The sequence below is a fragment of the Acanthopagrus latus genome, chromosome 8 (genome assembly GCF_904848185.1).
Source record: "Acanthopagrus latus isolate v.2019 chromosome 8, fAcaLat1.1, whole genome shotgun sequence".
In the NCBI taxonomy this organism is placed as follows: Eukaryota; Metazoa; Chordata; class Actinopteri; order Spariformes; family Sparidae; genus Acanthopagrus; species Acanthopagrus latus.
The window spans coordinates 30,332,996-30,351,645 of record NC_051046.1 but is presented as its reverse complement, the minus strand read 5'-3'; the positions used below and the strand labels follow the sequence as shown (position 1 = coordinate 30,351,645).

At 39.0% G+C, this 18,650-nt stretch overlaps 1 protein-coding gene and 1 long non-coding RNA gene across 4 annotated transcripts in view; one reads left to right on the top strand and one right to left on the bottom strand.

Moving 5' to 3' along the window:
• Nucleotides 1-18,650, bottom strand: part of LOC119024072 (c-Maf inducing protein) — a 63,164-nt gene that overhangs the window by 37,691 nt on the left and 6,823 nt on the right. Inside the window, exon 1 of one of the 3 annotated variants that reach the window (XM_037106502.1) lies at nucleotides 11,271-11,391. The exons of 1 other annotated variant lie outside the window; for it this stretch is intronic. The gene's annotated coding sequence lies outside the window, so the exon portion shown is untranslated. Of the gene's footprint in view, nucleotides 1-11,017; nucleotides 11,147-11,270; nucleotides 11,392-18,650 lie in introns of those variants that run through there. One more of the 3 variants, XM_037106501.1, reaches the window with a different exon arrangement.
• Nucleotides 11,367-13,045, top strand: LOC119024073. The gene is made up of 3 exons (XR_005076392.1): nucleotides 11,367-11,504; nucleotides 12,111-12,229; nucleotides 12,877-13,045. It is a non-coding gene; the product is annotated as an uncharacterized LOC119024073 (long non-coding RNA).

Here is an 18,650-nt window from a genome sequence, read left to right as displayed (position 1 = left end):
ACCAAAGGACTGACCAAAATTACAAGGCCCACCTATATTCTGTATATTGGTGCAAAATAGAAAAAAACTGCAACATGTGGTATCCTATCACACTGCACATTTTTGTTTTTAGTTCCCTCAAGGGTTTTTAAAGTATTTATCAGGGTATAGATTTTGCCTCTATATTAGGAGCAAATGGTCACGACTAGAGGATATAGTTAATAAAAAATTAATTCATTACTTGTTGTATAATTGTCTATTTCAGTCATAATCTATGGTAACACATTCCTATGACACACCATTTGAAAAAAAAACGGCATTCTAAAAATATTAATAATATTAATAATAGTTCATATTCAACCATTTATTCCAATATAATTTTTTGTCAGATAGGGAAAGGCTCAAATTTCTAATTCTAAACTATATGGGGAAGATTTACTGCTTGCTGTGACTCACTCTTAGACTGAAATGGGATGCTTCACTGCAGTGAGGACACATGCTGGGGTGCATGCTCTACCAACTGAGATACCAGGGTGCCCCATAAATATTTATTTTATTTCATTGACATTTTGAAGATCATTTTGTTTACTTATTAGCAAAAGTAGTGAACTTGCCACTCATCTCCCAGCTGAAACTACAATGGCTGTCAGTTATCACCTCTTGAGGTACATAGTAGTCTCAGGAGACAGGAGAGGTTAGGGTTAGCAAGGAGACATCACTGCAAAACAGTACATAGATGTCTTTGACGTAACCCCAATACAGTTGTTTCATCACATGCTGTTGTTAGTGTTATTAGGGGGCCAAGCCCAAGGGGCTAGGAACTTTATTGTAATTGTAAGGATTTTTAGGGGGCCAAGCCCGAGGGGCTGAGGGAATGTGTATGCATAGGACTAGCGGTGCTAGGAACCCTATTGTAATTGTAAGGATTTTTTTATTTTTATTTTTCTCTGGCTAAAAGTGCTGCAGGCTAAACCTCCAACAAAGTTTTTTTCACTAAATCCCAAAAACTGGAAAACCTACTTTTTCCAACTCCTCCTTGGGATTTTGTCCAATCTGCATGAAACTTGGCACGTAAACTCTTCAGCTGGACCTGATCTCAAGTTATCAAAATAATTTTGCTCAGTCAAAAAAATGTGCAAATCAGGAGTGTACAAATTTCTGTAGCTAGCTATAAAAATGTAAACTGTTTGATATCTCGGTCAAACTAAATGCTATTAACACCACAAATTTGAGATCCTTGGTTGCCATGACAGTGGGAAGGGACTGGCAAATTTTGGCCACTAGGGGGCACTAAATATAAGGGAAGTTTATATCCTTTGAACGGCTACACCAATTTTTACAAAATTTGGTCGGTATGATGTAGGGCCAATCCTGACACCATATCTTGATGGTGGTCATGACTGGTCAATGTGGGTGTGGCTTATTACTAGATAAACAACAAATATTAATTTCAGCCAAACTATTATGCTGAACTTTATATGGTACAGATAGAATAGAACACAGTTCTTCCATACCAAAAAATGCACATGTACTCCGCTAGGTGGCGCTATAATGGATGCAATCGCGTTTATGCCTGTAACTTCTCCGTTTTAAATAACAAATTCGCAAAACCTATATCCATATGTTCCCTGAATAGAGCTGGGTTTTCTGACATAGGACACGCCCACTTCTGCTGCACATTTCATTCGCTAAATTGCCACATATGCAAAACGTGCTTTTTCAAACTCCACCTTGTGATTTTGTCTGATCTGCGTGATACTTGGCATGTACACTCTTCAGCTGGACCTGATCTTAAGTTATCAAAAGAATTTTGCTCATTCAAAAAATGTGCAAATTATTAAAAACATTTCTGTAGCTGGCTATAAAAATGTAAACCGTTTGATGTCTCAGTCAAACTAAATGCTATTAACACCAAATTTAAGTTCCTTGCCATGACACTGGAAAGGGATGAACCAAAATATGGCGAATTTTGGCCACTGGGGGGCGCTAAAGAGATGGGAAGTTTATATCTCTTAAACGGCTACAACGATTTTTACAAAACTTGGTCGGTATGATGTAGAGCCAATCCTGAGACCATATCTTGAAGGTGGTCATTACTGGTCAATGTGGGTGTGGCTTAGTACAAATAGTACAAATCCAAGTACAAATCGGCACACATTCAGCCTTTTGCACTTCCAGTGCACTTCCCATTACAGCGAATACCACGGCTCAGATGTTGGCCTGTGTCCTCACTTTTGCCCCGAGCCCGTCATCTTTTGGGGCCAACTTCCGTAAGCTCTGCAGTGCGTGGGGTCCGAGTTGCGTGGGGGGGGGGGGGGGGATTTGCAGTCCTAGTTTCATCTTATATCTTTAGCTAAAAACTGCCCCGAATCAATAATGTGAACTTGAGTCTGTTTGTCTCATTTAAACTAGTTGAGAAATGTGTTGCTCATATACATGATACGAATGTCAATAAACAGCATAGTGTCAGATCAGACACATCAGAGGAGGACATCCAAATCATTATGTTTTTTATGGTATGAATAAACTGGTACTGTCCAGCTAAAATCAGTGTTTCAATAAACACTCCTCCGCTGCCTCCCTTCTTTTTCTCCTTCTTCTGCTGCTGCTCTCAGACAGATAAACAGCCTGTCTCCTGCATCCTCCTCATGCACAGTCATGGCTCTGCTCAACACAAACACATCTGAGTAGTTACATGCAACGCCTGCTTTCTCTCTGCAGTGTAGTCGAGCAGACAGGTGGTTCTCTGTATTTGCCTCCATCTCACTCTCAATAGAGCAACCAACACACCATTCCTTTATGTACACCTCCCCCCACTGCTGATTGAGCAAGCTGTCTTTTCTGCCTCACCCCCTCCTCACACACAAAACCACTATTGTGAAATTACACACTTGCAAGATTTTTATTACAGACAACGTCCACAGCAAATATTGGGTCTAGGCGTGATGTCTCATTTCGTCCGCCCCTGTCTCTGTCTGTCTGTCTCTCTGCCTGCATGTGTGCTGAACATGTTTTTTTGCCCGAGTTGGACACCAACACCACACTTACACAACAAAACTGACAAATAACTAGATATGCAATTGTGTGCTGAGGGAGATAAATAGTGTTTTAAGGCTAAGGCAGGGCAGAATGGATTCAAACAGTAGGAGCTTAAATTTTCTGATAACCAGCCGAGGTTACCATAGATACCCCATCCTGTACAAGAGATGCAGTGATTGCCTGCCTCCCTTTACCTTACTCTCTCTCTCCCCCTCATTCTCTCATCATCTAGGACTCTGTCTGTCCTTCATTCTTTCTGTTTCCAAACTGACTGTTTTCCTGCTCACAGTTGTCTCTTTTTTCTCAATCTGTCTCTTTCTGTTCTGCTTTCCATCGTGGAGGTGGGCTGGAGAAGGCCACTGCTCCTCTTATCTCCTCTCGTCATTACTGTGTTGCCATAGAAACAAAGAGGATGGAGATGCATGTTGTGTTTTTTTTCTGTTTCCAGAACCAGACAGTGGGCAATGTTGGAAGGAAAAATGAAAAAAAGGAGGGCGTGTTACAACATACATATGTATATGTAAGACACCAACTCTGATCGCAACACAAAGGTGACATGAACAGCTCTGTCTTACTGTTGGGGGACAACCTTCTATCAAACGTCACCTTTGTAGAGTTGAGATTTGTCAGGGTTTCATCCTTTAGCTGATGTCAAAAAATAACATTTGTATACATTTATGGGCTACAAGAATGTTACTGTAATATTTCCCCTCATAGTGAAGGATCAGTATGTTTATATGAGTTAAACTGTTTACTGCAAATTGTGTTTACTATCACATGTCATTAAAAACAATCTCTCAAAGTGCAAAGGTGTTTAAATGTCTACTTTCTGACATTTCAGGCAGTCATTAGCCGGTATACATTCACTTCAGAAGGCAAGTAAGCAAACACGAGGACCAAAATAAAGTTCGTTGTCCCTGCAGGTTCCCTTTTTATCCGTACAGATAAGAATGGAAACCAGTGGCAAGGGGTAAGGCCATAAGGTGTGAAAGCATACAATGTTTTTAAAAACCCTCTAGAAAGAAAAACACTGATATAGTAGTACTGTAGTCCTTTGAATACTACAGAACATAATGTTGTAATGTTAAAAGATGAGACTGCAGGTATCAAACATGTAGTTCTGTAGTCAGCAAATGCCAGGATAAGACCCAGTCTATCAAAATTCTGATACATCATCTTCCTCTATACCAATGAGCTCCACAGTGCCCAACACGTTTAAAAATACACCAGGGAGCCTCATGGTGGGTAACATGTTCCTTCATTAAAGTAAACAGTGTTCACTGTTTGTTGTTTATTTTGACTCAATCCCACATTCACTTTCCTGCTGCCAGAAAAACTCACTAAAGCACACAATATACTATAATACTTCATATTTAATAATATAATATTTCAGCACTGAACATAGTCCCCTACAAATGTAAAATTTCATCCTGTTTAATTAACATTTTCTAAAAACTACAATGCCCATCTTTAGTTGAAAAAAACAGGGAAGACTCAAGTCAAAATCAAAATATAGAAAATACAGATAAACAACAGCCTTCTCATTTAACTTTTCGGCATGCTGTTGGAAGGAGTGCCTGTAGGTGTAAGGCTGGATTGAGTCACTGCCTATGAGCTACTGTTATATTATGTTCGCTGAGCATTGCAGGGCAGGGAGAACTTTCTAATTGGGCCTTTGATGACTCATGTAGAGTAAGGCGATGGAGGAAGACTGGGGAGTGAAACAGCCAACTAGATCAGTCTGAGCTGCAGAGGAAGCTGGTTTGGAGGAATATCAGGTATCAGGTCTCCTCCTCTTCTCTTCCCTGTTTTCCTTCTCACCTCTTCTCTTTCTCCCTTTCATCACACTGTCCTCTCTTATTTCTCTTCTTTTCTTCACTATCTCTTCACCCTCTATTCCTCCATTCCCCCTGCACTTGTTGTCTCCATGTCTTTTTTCTTCCCTTCCTCTTATTTTCCCTTTTTATTCCTTTCTCACCATTCATGCCTTTCCGTCTCCCTTAAAATTCTAACTCCATATAATCCTTCTACCCTGGTCTGCTTTTACTCCATTTACTCCTCTTCTACCTCTTAATTAAGTGTGTAACAAGGCAAGATGTAAGAACTTCAAGCAAGACAAATAAATTGGACACGATTAAGGTTTGGTATATACGGTATGGTGTATACGGTTGGTTGTATTCCCTCCATGCGGACTGACAGGGACTCCATTTATTCTTTGTTTTGTTTGTTTCACTTTGTTAAGTGCTAAGATGATAAAAGAGGCCTTCGTTGAGGTAGCTGACTCCTTGTTTCATATTATAGAAATATTATCATCAATCAAAGCTCAGCTATCAAGAAGTACAGTTACACAGCACTGTGAAGTAATTGCAGAGGATTTGACACAGCAGCTTTGCAGAGACATTGCAGACTGCAAGTGTTTCTCACTGCAGTAGACGAGTCTACAGACGGCAGCGATACAGCCCCGCTGGTTTTTTTTATCTGGATGGTGTTTACAGATATGACCGAAGAAGAGGAGCTATTAACATTACTGCTCATGAAAGAACGCACACAGGGAGAGTTCATTTTTCAGGCATTCAAAAACTTTGTCTAGAAAACCACCAGCTCCCAGTGTGCAGTATTGATGGCTGTTTGTCACCTATGCGCATTACTGCTGTCAGTTTTTATGTTTAATACCAAGGGTTACATTACTCTCTCAATATCAGTTATGCATTGTGTTATATAAAGTATACTCAGTATACTACATATACTGAGTGAACTAATAGGGTTAGGGTTTAGTGAACGCTACAAACCCTATAATATATTTTGATGTTCTGTTGTGACAATAAAACAAACAAGTTTATTTTTAAACTGCATTATCATATCATTTCAATGAGGACTCATAAATAACTACAAATAACTAATGTAACAGAACAGTAACAAAACAAACTGTTACAGTTTATGTTTTGTTACGCATTGCTGGATTTTTTTTAGTTTTTTTTTAAACATATATATGGCCGATTTATAGGAATATTGGATTTTTAAATCACCACATATTTGTATCGGCTTCGGCCTTAAAAATCCTTTATCGGTGCCCTAGTCCGAGGTTGTGTGAACTTTTTGTTCAAAGACCTTTGCCGGGGCTAAAGGCAGGAACACCCCGGTCCAACTGTTGGACGTCTGAAGCATTTGGAGAGACTCGGACAAGGTCAGGAACAAAAATGTTTGGTGTGTTGAGCTGTGTCGGAAGCTTTCGGGGCCGCATGGACGTTGTCGGCTCCGAATGAGCATGCGAAGTCTGAAGAGGAGGGCTGTCGGACATCTGAGCCATTGGATTCTCTGATTGGGTGTGTGCCAGCTGAATGGCCGTTCTGATTGGCGGTGTGCTAGCGAATCAGCGCAGTGTGTGGGAGGGGCGGAATATTGTGTGTGCATTGTTTTTCTACGCACTCCGTTCCGGCATTTCTTGTTTTCAGTTTTTCATGTTTTGCAGTACTAGCACGAGAGTAGTTGTTATGTGCATACGCATGCTTAGTATGCAGCTTTTTTTCTCTCGTTTACAACTCACAACACAAGCGCCACCCGCTTATTGCATCTCGCGCAAGCGCAGAACGTACACACTACTGTGGGGTAGGCAGCACATCGAAGCGGTACGTTTCAATGCAACTTTTCTGCCAAACGGGTCAGACAAGAGGCAGCTGAGTGGTCGGAATGTGGTCGGATATGGCAGCTGGACGTCTGGGCGGTGTGTGGCGGCCATAACAGATTGATCACACACAAAGAGAAAAATGTCTGTTAAAGGTTTTAGCCACACCACTGAATTTGTCTATGATGTTGTTGTGCATTAAGGAGTCAGTTCCCTAAACCACAGGCTGCTCTACTTTTTGCTTTGGGAAAGAACAACAAAACTGCGGCCCATAAAGTCTGGAGGCCCGTTGAAGGGCAAAAACACCACTGAGGTGCATCCTTGTCAGCTTGTGTGTTGGTCTGCGCATAGTAGAGGATAGAGAGCACTTCTGTTGAGTTAGCTGTTTGGTAATACTGCTTTGTGGTTTGACACTGTTACAGAAACATCCAGAGCCAAACATTTCTATGTCTAAGTCTTGACTCCCTCAATACAAGAAATTAATGACAGCTTCTATAAATTACAGCCATGTCTGTTATCAAGACTGCATGACACTCCATGTCCAAAAAAACAATGATGCAATACAGTCATATGAGACCCTACCTCAGTACTACAAAATAGTTAGTTGGTTATACAATTGTCGACAGTTTCACAATTGTTCTATCTATTTTTGAAAGTCAGAATTTTTGAAAGTAAGAATTTGCCGACTTATACTTTGAGGTGAACCAAACTAGCCTTAACATGGTTACATTTCTACAAAAGAAAGGGTAAGGAGCTGTTGGCTTGTTTATGTTGGTATCATTATCAACAGGCTAGTGTGGGGCATAAAGGAGCTGTTTCCTACAGAGGCCATTGGCAGACTTATATCAACAGTCTATGTCCAGTGAGTCAGTTGGTGGTGATAATTTGCAAATAAATGCTGCCACACACACATTTTAAAGTTAATGACAATACAACTGTTAGTTTACAAAAAACCTTCCATAAATTTATTTACAGAATGTGAGTAGACATGACCAAAAAATTGCAATTAATCAGATTACCACACATAATATTAATCGTATAGGGCCAGGGCCCCTGGTGTTTCCCAAATTGCTTGAATGCCAACATATAATTTGTTTACTTATTAGACTAAGTAGCAAACTCACTGCTTTTACATCTCTCGGATAAAACTACAGGGGCTATTGGTCACCTCATGAGGTCAAAAATGGTCGAGGCTAGCTGATTAACTTACTACTCAGTAGATGTCACTGCAGTACATAGCTGTTATTGATATAATGTCAACACTACTGTTTCTTCACATTCTGTTGGTGATGTTAGTTAATTTGTTGAATATATTACAGGTGCAATATTAAAGAATTTTCATTGAACATATACATCTTGTTCATCAAATAAATCAAAAATTATAAACAAAATGTGTAAAAATATCAGTTTCAACATTACATCATCGATGTATTGTGTTGCACAGAAATCTTCTTGAGTCATCACCAAGTTCTGGTGTTCTGAGCTCAAAGTCTGGATGGAATGCATGGCTAATCCAGCTTACTAACGCAATACAAGTCTTCCAAAGTTTGATAAGTTCACTATCAAAGACTTTCTACTAAACAGTGAAGAGTTCCTGCAATGTGGCCCAAGTTAATACTTAGCAACTACACAGAATGACATCAGTATCAACTAAACACACAACATCTGTGACAAGTCATCACAACAACAAATCAGCAACAACAGCCAGGCCTAAAAATGACCCCAGTGTAAAACAGAAACAACTGCAACAACTCAAACAACATCAATAACAGTCAACCACCGACCCCTACAACGATCGCAACAATAAACAAAAATCACATGAAAAAAAATTAGCAACTGTCAACAAAACCAACAGTACAATAATTATGGAAGTAACATCAGCTCAGCCCAGTATTTACACAGCAAATGGTAGTGTTAGAGCTTAGATCCAAATATAACACTAGCCCAAACAGAACTGTGAATCAGACCGAATCTGCATCTGTAGGTCTAATTATCAAGGAAGGATACAATGGACAATAAGCCTACAAACTGTAGCAGCAGGTCAATATTCAGTATTGTGCATGGGTGTAGGAATCATTTAAAATCTCAGTGGGACAAAATCATAGGAAGTTTCAGGGTTTTACCCCACAAATTTTGGGTACTGGCATGTAATTGTATTCGTCATGTCATGTACTCTGGTGAATATAAACACATGCATTTATACTTTATCTGGCTATAGTTGCATGAGAAAAAGTAAGCTGCAGATCTCATATTTGAATATACAGTAATAGCTTCTTAAACAAAAATGGTGGTGGGTTGAACAGCAAGGTACTAAAAAAAATGCTCTTCGAATTGAAACGTCCACAGAATGATGTTATCATTTGCATCATAAATGCTGAAATACTTTATTTTACCTAAAATCATTTTAAGTAATGAGTAATAGTTTTATGTTAAAAGTTGCAATTCATTTCATTCTAGTGCATCACACTTTACTTAACAATTCACTGCCTGTTCTCAAACTGGCTTCCGTTCTATTCCAGACACTGCTGACAACGTGAAGCAATGGAATCGCACACATCACGAAACAATTCCCTTGGTATTTGCGTGCATTCACGCTCAGTGGCTGCTCTCAATTCAGCAACTGTTGCAGGTCTCATGGACTTTGTCTTTTAGGTATCCCCCATAAAAAAAGTCTAGTGGTGTGAGGACGTGTGTGAACGTGGAGGGTATTCAACGAAACCCCTCTGTCCAGTCCACCTGTTTGGCAAGATCTCATCAAGGACGGATCTATGACAAACAGTTGTGTATTAAAAGTTGAATTGTATTTAATTTGCATCAAATTATATTGTAATCAAAATGTAAATGTTAATTGATGAATATTGGTTTTCATTCATTTTTCATACCATCCATCCCTCATAAAACACTGTATCAATCCATTAACACCACACTGAATATATTGCTGGGAAATAGGATGTTAGATAACTAAATATTGTCTCTATTGTAGTCTGATTAAACACAAAATTCATTGTGGCCAACTGAGCTCTCTCCCTCTCACTGGTTGTACATCAGACTACCAGGCCACTCAGGGTGGTGCGGACACAAGAGGACAGCCAACAACAGGCACTCAGCCATGGGTGCCACTAATCAACCTCCCTCCTTCACAGTGGGCTTTACTACCTGGGCCACGAAAATCTCTGTCAGTGTAGGTGACACATTATTATTTTCTAAGTGTATGTTCAGTGGCTGCGTGGTGTCAATGCACCATGCTTTGTGTGTGTTCAAAAATTATTAGTGTGAATGCTGAGTCACACTAATAATTCTTCTGGAATTTATTATTCTTCCGTATGTTTTTCGGCACGCTTCTTCTCCTACAAATATTGAGCTATAGAAAGTATCAAAATGTTCAGCTTTTTAAGGACATTACTGCTTCTTTTTTCTAACTTTTATACTTTGGGCAAAATTTTGCAGAAAAAGCTGAATATTTCCAATTCATTCTTATGGGGAATTTTTCAAATTTCATTCTGCTATAACTTAAGCATACGTTCAGCTATTGGAAACATTCAGCTATCAAAACATTCAGCTCTTTCAGCCTTGTGTTTCAGTCTTTCATATTTTTCTAAAACAAAAAAAAAAAAAGTAACATTGACACAAATGGGAAAAGCTTCAAATCCTCTTCAAAACTCCTCGACTTTCAACCTCTTCTTCTCCCTCATACTTTGAGCTAGAGACACCATCCAACTTTAAAAGAGTCACAAAACCTTGAACTATTGGGCTTGTATTCAGTTTTTAAAAATCTCGGTTTTGAAATAATCCCAGGTTTAGTTTGAAGGATTTTTAGCCCGTCTTCTGAGTTTATAATGGGTGTGTATTGCGTTGGCTAGAGTGCGTGACATCATCGTTACAGTGGGGAGCAACTGGAGCAGCTCAAGAAAAAATTCTCTTCAGCTTGATTTAGATCCTAAACCTTTTACTCAACAAAGACAATATATACACTGAAATGTAGCAGGGTTCTCCCCAAACGATACAACGGTGGCGCTGCGCTGCTATACTGCTAGCTCAGCGCCACTATACTCATTTTGAATGTTAGCTGCTTTGTAGCAGGTGAGGGTGACGAGCAAGCGTCTGTCCGTCCCCCGCCTGGCAGTGAGGATCGTCCCCACTGAAGCTGATATGAGATTTTAGAGGGCCGTACTTGTTTATTTTCACATCAAAATGCTCTGAAATTATTTGAGATACATTATAACTTTGTCTACTGTCAACCTGAGGTGGAAAAAAAGAAACTCAACGTTATAATTAGTATCATTATCATATCAGTGTGACCTAATGCAATGGCTGGAACTGCTTCTCCTTGGTGAGACGTCTGATGTCAGGTGGCAGTGATGACGATGCTACTCTCACCTGGTTGTTTAGGTTTGGGTCAGTCACTCTGAGTGGAGCCGAGTCTTTCCAAATCTCTTGCAGTATCCTTCAATGATTTCTCAATGTCTTGTACCATGTCAGTAATCCGATCTGAGACGGTTCTCCGAGACAACCGGACACTTAGGAACAGCTTTAATTTTTCTGGCGCGAGCAGCTCCACAGCGGCAACGAGGCACTCCACAAATTCACCGTCAGCACTAGGTTTCAGCTTCTCAGCAATTAGCTTACTCACCACGAAGCCTGCCTGCGTCACGTTGTCTTGGTCCGCTCGCGGTTTGGATTAATCTACAGTCCTTCAGAGAGAGAGAGAGAGAGTGGCGCCACCTTCGTTTACTGCAATGGTTCAGTTTTTTCACAGCAATGGCGGAGCATGGAACCCCGCAAAAGTTCCCCGAAGTTAGCTTTCGCTAACTTCCACTCAATGTAATTCTTATGGAGCACACGGTCGGAGCAACACTTGATCAAGGTAAAATGTTTAAAGAATGACATTTTCACATCATTAGTGCATCAGAATTAAATTGACATGAGTAATTATGTATGTTGGCGTACTGTCCCCGTCTAGATGAGAAGATTCAGAGAATATTAACAGATAAATGTTTAAACTAGCATACTGTATAACGATAGCAGCACGTGCAACAAGCTAAATTGTAAATTCCCTTCTCTAAATACAACTTAATCAAACGCTGTCAATTTATACTAGTAGCGAGGTTAATGTGTAGGTAGTGTGATTGTAGTTAAACATCAATTTAATATCACTGAGGCTGCGGATTGATGGGTGAAGCTTATGATATGAGGCCTTTAATTATGAACTGAACTCATAATATCTCACCCAGTACCATCGTCAGTGTGTTTCTAGCTTAAGAGAGCTATCTTTGTGAAATATTGCAGCCTATACAATTATACAATCGCCTACTATATTAAGGCTGTCAGTTCTTATTTGATATTTAAATATAGGTGCAGTGATGCCACTTCACAACTCGCCAGGAATGCTGAGTAGACAATAGCGAGACTGAAAACACATGATGAATGCGATGTTTTTCAAGCAGTCATACTAAACAAATGTCCCTAACAGGTGATATCATCTTGCACATATTTGGGAACCTTCAGTAGGAGCATAGTGTTGTGGAGCATCAGTGATGCTGCAGGCCAGGAGTACTGAGTGAACCATAGTGATACTGGAAACATAGTAAGGTGGGTCAGGCATAATAAATCACACTAGATGGGTATTACCTTGCAATATTATTAAAGGAATAATACTATACATAACCATTGCTATTAGTCATATTGTTTTTGATTGCATGCAGTGCAGTACAACAGCTGTGCCATAAATTCTGCTTTTTTAAATCTTATACATGTTCAGTTTTTGTTGACATTATCAGAAAGGTGTTCATCCTACTTTATGATATACATGTTGAGGTCAGAGTGGATGGTGGTGCTGGGCTGGACTGCATTATCTCAACAATTGCTGCTTATATTTTGCCTTGAAGTACTTTAATGGAGAGGGCAAAACATCAGCAACACTGATGAATATAATGCACTGCAGCACAGCAGACATTTGGTAGCTGGGTTCTGGTAGTTGGTGGAACAGTGATGTTTGCCTGATACAGGTAGGTGGAGGGGCAGTGATGCTGGCTTTGCCCTGAAACACTGTCAGCTGTTCTGGGGTTGCTTGATGTTGAACTTAGGACACTGTTCTTTTTCACTTTTTTGGTTTGGCTCTTACCTCCAAGATGGCCATCTTTTAAGTGTTGTTTTTTCCTTTCCTTTTTCTTTTTTTGGCTTCAATCCGCAACTTCAACCTAATAAATCTCCTGATGGTCTTTTGTTTTACTCCACAGCATGATGGAAGCCTGCTGGAGCATGCCAGAGCTTCCTTCTCCAGCACACCCACTGCGTTTGGAAGCTCCATGAGGGAGGAACCAGTCTTTGTCCCTCCCTTCACTTGGTTTTTGCATTGTTTATCCTGTTATGTGTTCTCTGTTTTTAATTAAAACAATCTTAAACTTCCCAGTGGTGGCGTTGTATATGATTAGCCCACATATTTTTTGTTGTTTAAATCTTTGAAGGTGGCTAAATTGCTACTTCTGACTTTAGCCACCCAGGCTACATTCATTTCTCCGAGCAACTGGAGCATCCCCATGCTGCACAGCATACCATGGTGAAGACTGTATTCAAGGACAACATATTTAAAATGACACAAACAGCTTGACATGCTGATCTGTTTGACTTTAGATACTGTTTTTAGGGAATTCATTCTGGTAAGTGCATTGGGAAAAACAAGACTCTGTGATTTATTATGCATCAATGAGTAGAGTAAGTTTGGGATAAGTAAGAATAGTTAACAAATACTGATAGAATTCCATTTATTTGCAATGAATTCAAATCAAAATGTATTTTCCATGGATTTCCTATTAAACACAGTTATCATCTGATATCATCATGATGCTGTTGTGAGTCCAGACTTATTCTGCAGTCAATTGGCAAATCACTTAGTCAGCTGTCTGCCTCACTCAAGTCTGAAGTTTAAAAAAAAAAAAGAAGAAAATATTACGATTTTATTGGTGTCAATGACTGTACAGGTTTACTAAAGCTAACAGAGTTCAAAGCAATTAACACAAGTGCATATATATTGCTAAGTAACAATAGTTGACAAATAGTAATAGTATTCCATTTATTTGCGATGAATTCAAATAAAAATTTAATTCATTATCATAATGCTGCTGTGAGTCCAGACTAGTCTGCCTCACTCAAGTCATAAAGTAAATAAAAAACAGAAAATATTACAAATTTATTGCTTTACAGGTTTAGTAAACATAACAGTTTGAATCAATTAACACAAATATATAAAAGTTGCAAAGCAAAGCATTTATTGACCATTAATTACTGTTTCTCGTGGTTTTGCTAGTGAATTGCCCGCTAAGCACTTCCGGGAACTTGTGGAGGCTACATGGACCACGTGATCCACCAGCGTTTTGAACTTCCGTTGTCGCCACTCTTTCTCTTTAGGACTCTAGATAAAACTTCCCACTGGCCAATCAAACTCCGTCAAAGAGCAGCAACTTCATCCACGCGCACTTGTCCTTTCAACGCATCCAGTTTTTCATGTTTCGCGCTGTAATGGTGTAGCAAGGCCAAAGATGAATGAGCCTAAGACGTCATTTCAAGTAGGATGGACAATATACAACGTACTGTTCTCTTTTTCAATCAAACATGCGATTATGCAACACCTGATTTCCAAACTGAAAAAAGCATGGAAAACAGCTGCTATTTGAACACAGCTGAAGCCACAAATATAGGCCATGTAGCTGGTGTATGTTTCATAGTGGTAGAAACATCAACATTATCAGGCCTTTATTTGAAATAGACATATATTAAGCCTTTAATACCAAGTTTTAAAGATGTCTAAACACTTCAATCTCTTAATAGTCAGGTATGTAGTTGAACTTTTGAACTGTGAACATGGTCACAGCAAATGATTAATATCAAACATGAAGGTTCTCAGTCATCCAGGTCATGGTTAATGTAGGGGCTGTATTGTAGGCAACTGGGCTTGTTTCAGATTCTACAAACTACGGACTAATATCAAAGCATCCATTGAGGGTAAGACTTGGAGACTTTTTTCAAGGGCAGTCATTAAGAGGAGACCAGCGTTGACTTCATGTGTTTTCATTTTAAAGCATTTTACATGTATCATAACCCGCCTCTTCCTTTACCCTGCTTTCTCTGTATCTTTTTCACTGGTCTATAACCTACAAATATCTTATCCCACTTTCACAACAGCTTGTCTGATTATTTGGCGAAATCACAAATAAATACTGTTCGTGTATGTTTGTTATTATCTTTGATGCTTTTAAAAAAAAGTTTTCTGATCAAAAACAACAGCAGCGAGTAAAATTGCTTGCACTTTATATGACTTCTCATAATCCACTTGTCAGGTCTCATGCATAACAGTTCACAGCTATTGCCACTCTCTAGGACATGGCTAAAGTGTCATAGTGACCAGCTTTAGAAGAGGTGGTATGTGTCACTTGTCACTGCCTGCTTTGAATATGGGTGGTACGGTGGTTCAAAACAACCCAGAGTTTCCCTGACAGACGTGACTAAAAACAGCCACACACAGACAATGTCCACTGCAGGCCAGCAGTCTCCATTCCATGTCAAGCTCCTTGCACAATCTGTTTTTTGTTTCCTTACTTTATCTATCACTCACACACTCTTAATGAGGGAGAATGTGGTCCAATTCAAATTTACTCTAAATATGATAAACCTATATTGCAGAAAGCATTATCAATTAAAACCATAATTCAAAATCTACTGGCTGCAGTGTTCAAATAAAACTGGTGGGATCAACTATTTGAATATGAACATGTATTGCAGCTTGTGTGTGCATCTGTGCGTATGTGTGTGTGTGTGTGTGTGTGTGTGTGTGTGTGTGTGTGTGTGTGTGTGTGTGTGTGTGTGTGTGTGTGAATTATCAGATTGCCCTCACCACATGTTGTTTCTCTTCCTTTGTTGTTGTATTAAAACAATAACACCAACAGGGTCTGGCAGCCCAGTTGTGTTCTGCTGCTTCTGCTTTGAGGAGCAGTCTGACGTGCTATGTGATCAGCTGATGTGGATGTATACTTTATTTACATCATCATCTGGTTATGCTTTACCCACAGACACACACTCTCTTTGTTGTTCTGAGGAGCTTTATTATATACATGTCCTGTTCCACTGTCTGTCTCACATTAAAGATTCCACAGAATAAACTTTGGATTGTCATTTAAAAGTAAACCAACTTACAGTAGGCATTTAGACTCGCAGTTCAAGTCCGAATATAGGTTTGATTTAGTACTTGTGCAATTAGATTAAATAATAAATTGTTCTGTTTAGGCCTAGTTTTGAGATGGTTAAAATCAGGATTAACCATGCTTGGCTTGGGTTGAGGCCTACGTAAAGGGAACATGCAACCTCATCAGGAAGCTGAGTTCACACACACACACACACACACACACACACACACACACACACAAATAAACATGTATAAACATATACATGTATATATACCTAAAATTGAAAATACAATCAAACACACTCTTGCTGATGTTGTGATATGACCATTAGCTCATGTTGGCTAATGTTGGCAAAATTTATATATAGCTGTGTTACTGACAATCAGTCAATTCGCTTGCTTTACCCTCAGCTGGTTTATATTATATTTTAGCCTGCATTGTTCCTCTCTTAATCCTCTCTCACTAGAGCTAAATGATACTGTTAAAATATAAATCATATTGTCATTCTTTTTACAGATATTACAATTTCCATATGATTCACAGTTAGTGGGAGTGATCATTTTTGCATCCCAAGTTTTTATATTTTCTGTAATAAATAAATAAATAAATAAATCCAATTAGAATCATGACATTTGTTGGGGTCTGTATCATCTGGAGACCAACATTTGTAGGCCAGGACATCAGTGCAGCTCTGCACTAGTTCATTATAATGGTGTTTGTTACACATTTAATCTTTATAAATCTTTATAAAAACTGAAGATTCTTCTTGGACATTGCTCTTGATCATACTTGAGGAGGTACTCAAGGTGATACTCCCCCCCAAACCCCAATTTACCTTACATTTCCATTTGTTTAAAGCTCCTTTACACAGTGGAGCAGAGTGTCAGAGAGCTCTATGGGAATTAAGCAAGTGCTTTTGTTTGTGACTTTCAAACATTGTACTTTCACCTCCCACACAGTCTTGGAGTGTTGCCAGAATGTGCATTGAGCTTCTGACATTTGTACTGATAATGCACATTTTTTCTGAATTTACAGCGCAGGGATGCCTAATCTTTGGTGAAACTTTGTTGCTGACAGCTAGCCAGATGCAGGCACGTACGTGATGTTAAGATACAAAATAGTACTATACAGAAGCTCTTAGGGGCGGGTGAGAAAAATACATTCTACTGAACCATTTTCCAAGTCTAATCTAAAAAGGGATTTCTCTCTCTCTCTCTCTCTCTCTCTCTCTCTTAACCCTTTATAAAATTAACCCTTCATGAAAATTTTTCCCAATTCCTTAAATGTATTTTTTCTCACTTGCCTGTCAGGGCTTCCATAGTACTAGAATCCCAGGTTCCCTTAATTGACTGACACACTGCTCATTGTGCTTAGATTGTGAAAAATAATAATAGTAGGGCCCTATAAAATCTCTTTTATTTTTCCCCAAATTTTTCTGTTTAAATTTTTGGGAATCTTGTTTTTTTAACCTTTTACTCATTATACTACCAAAAATGTAAATGATTAAAATGTATACAAATGAAATAGAAATTACCCTAAAGTACCCTAAACACATTTCCTCAATACTGTACCATACGGTACATTAAAGTGCATCAAAAACAATATGACTTCATCATGTGGTATATTTTGCATTTTTATGGGTTTCATTGAATACAAACATGGGCAGCTCACAGGCAGATACAGCAAATGTTTGCACACCAAAATTGTTTGTAAATTGTAAGTTGTAAATATAAAAAACTTAGCAAAGATGACCAACAAAATGAGAAATTATACTTCTTATACTTCACTTTGGCCATTCCTGTTATAGAGTTATCAGAGAAATCAAATGGTGTGTTCCCCCAAATAAAGGAAGAGGCTCTGGTTTTCTTTTGTTTTGGCTAAACTGACGGCAACTGAAACTGCAACACTGTAGACATGGAAAAACAGGGAAACATCTTTGTTATTACTCACCGTGTGCTTACACACACACACACAAACACACACCCAAACACACACACAACAGGTGCACTTCTATATTTATTGTTATGGCCTCTGTATTTGATTACTATCTTCTAACTGAACACCAAAAAGACTAAGTGGAATCAAAACAAAGAGGATCACACCAATCCTAAGAAAAAGTACCATCATTAAAACAGATGGGTAAAATGATGTTACCAGAAGACTCAGGTCTAACTGACTGATTTCTAAACGGACCCACTGTTGCACCTTGCTACAAATAATGAGCCTTTCCTTTCATCTCAGGCCTTTTGCGAGCGAGGCGCAACACAGGAAGTGCTTGCTTGCACTAGGGCCCTTCTTACGTAAATAGAATATGTTTGGTTTCTTTACAGATGTGGCAGGCAGGTCTATTTAGACAAAAGTAAATTGAGTCACAACTCGCTTATTGCCCAGTGAGATTTCTCTCTAACTTTGTACATTAAGGAAAACGCAGTCATTTAGAGAGAATGAAGCATTGTCCAAAAATAAAATAAAGAATTTAACAACTACATTTAACAGTGACACAATTAAATGTTCTATTTAACTATTTAACAACTTTTGTTATTGAAACTAACAAAAACCTCTTAGCAGCCACATTCACTTTCACAAAGCACTTTTCTCACAATCATCTCAATTATTTACAGTGTGTGGGGATGTTGTTGGAGACACAGAGTCAACGCTCTTTGCCTCATTGCTGGAAATAGTCTCTCTGTGAGAAAGCAGAGCAAATGGTTCAGCATTGTTCTTCTGCCCACATAATCACTCTGTTCAACACTGATCACAACAACTCCTTTCAGGAAATGCACATTCATGCTTCACTCTGAACAAAGCCCTCTTCCTCATATTTTAGCCTTTAC